This window comes from Bos indicus x Bos taurus, chromosome 6, assembly GCF_003369695.1.
Source record: "Bos indicus x Bos taurus breed Angus x Brahman F1 hybrid chromosome 6, Bos_hybrid_MaternalHap_v2.0, whole genome shotgun sequence".
Lineage (NCBI taxonomy): Eukaryota > Metazoa > Chordata > Mammalia > Artiodactyla > Bovidae > Bos > Bos indicus x Bos taurus.
The window spans coordinates 41813228-41815221 of record NC_040081.1 but is presented as its reverse complement, the minus strand read 5'-3'; the positions used below and the strand labels follow the sequence as shown (position 1 = coordinate 41815221).

At 38.0% G+C, this 1994-nt stretch overlaps 1 pseudogene; it reads right to left on the bottom strand.

Annotated features, from left to right (window-relative positions):
* Positions 1 to 986: 986 nt before the first annotated feature.
* On the bottom strand, positions 987 to 1623 carry LOC113894704 (annotated as a pseudogene).
* Positions 1624 to 1994: the final 371 nt, after the last annotated feature.

Sequence of the window (1994 nt, the reverse complement as noted above, 5' to 3'; positions counted from 1 at the left end):
CATCTATACTTGGTCTTGCTCTTTCCTCCTTGTCTTCATTTGTTTCTCTATTATTAAATAATATTTTAGCCCCATTCAACAAATGATTCAAGTATGAAAACACTCTCAGATTTTGTCTTATGTAAAAAAACAAAGCACCTCTTCAAAACTTACGCTTTAGAAAAGAAATTGCTGGAGAACAATACTGGGACAATCTATAAATAAGTAGATGAAACATCTTTGTCATTCCAATGGTATTGGAAAAGATAATAATAACATATTTTTGAAAAGACTGTGCAATGAAGACTAACTATATCTTCAGCAAACTGAAGCATTATATATGCTAATAAAGACAAAAACACTTAGCATTTCCCATTGTATTCAGCTGTCTCAGTCAGCCCAAACATTATAATGAGTACAGGAAGAGTGTAGTGAAATGAAGTTCTCTGTTTTGTTTTATGCCTACTACTAAACTTTTCAATTACAGAAATTGTCTTTGTAAGGTTTTCTCTACTGTGTAAACTTATATATCTCAATGCACAGATTGGCTCTATTGAAATTGGACTGGATGATAAAAAGTAGGAAAATATTTAAAAATGCAGAGTATCATTATATTAATATATTTGTTCAAGAAACACTTATAACAGGGGATTGTATTAAATTCTACATTAGGAAGACAATTCAAAAGTGGAGACCTTAAGTACCATAGGGTCAAATCCTTACTAGGAGGTGAGTTCTCAAGGCCTGATTTCATGCCCATAGTTGGAGAACTAGAATCAAAAGTTGCTCAAAATAACAGTAGCTGCAGCTTGAATAGGTACAGCTCACCACATTGCCAACTTGTATCTTACAGAATTGCTTTTTAGTTTTATTTAAAATATTGTAATATCAAAAGTTCATGTTTTTCTTCACATTTAAAACTTTTAAACAATATCATTTTAAGGGATTTTTTTGTTTGTTTGTTTTGTTTTTTTGAGTATAGTTGAGTATGGTTTATTAAGCTGTGTTTAGTACAGATGCTGGGGCTTGCCCATGGTGCTCTTAATGTACAAGGCCCTAATGTTCTGACAGTTTTTGTGAGCAACGACATCAGGAAATTTACAGCTAAGTGCAGGTTGTACACAAACTCATCATCTGTCATCGTCACATGGCCAACAGCCATTGCCAGACACAGCACCTTCTTCATCTGGAACTTGATCATGGACTTCATCAATTTTGGCCACCATGTTCTCACTGTGGGTCAGCAAGGAAGGCAACTTGTCAGTCTTATTCAGGCCTGGGCCTAGGATTCATGGGATCTGCTTGATCAGAGACTCAGAAGCCAAAAAGGCATATTTCTTGGCAAACTTCTTGACCAGTTTCTTGTTCTTATTGAGTTTCTTCAGCACCTCAGTGTCCGTGTGGGGGATATCCACAGCCTTGGCCTCATCACAGTGCTGCTGGTACCCCAAGACACATACTGAGAACTTGGGGTGGGGAGTGGACTTAAGCCTGATGGTGCCCGAGAAGCATTTGTCCTTCTGAGGGTCATAGTTCTTCTGGCTGATCCTTTATCTCCAAAATCTTCCACCATTTATGCTGATTCCTGTGCAGGACTTCCTGCCATGCCTCATAGAGGGTGTTGCGGGAGACTTTGCTGCTCATGGTTCCTCACACTGCAATAACCGGAAAAGAGCATTTTAAGATTCTTTTATCAGAGTAAGATTCTTTTTTCACACACATCCCTATCCATACCCACATATACCCAAAAACAATAGTTTATATGTTTTTGTGGGATATTTTTTGTGAAAGTGTGTTAGTTGCTCAGTTGTGTCCAACTCTTTGTGACCCCATGGACTGTAACCCACCAGGCTCCTCTGTCCATGGGGATTTTCCAGGCAAGAATACTGAAGTGGGTTGCCATTTCATTCTCCAGGGGATCTTCCAGACCCAGGGATCAAACCCGGGTGTTCTGCATTGCAGGCATATTTTTTATAAGCATATTGCAATAATCTTTGATGACCAAACTTAAAATG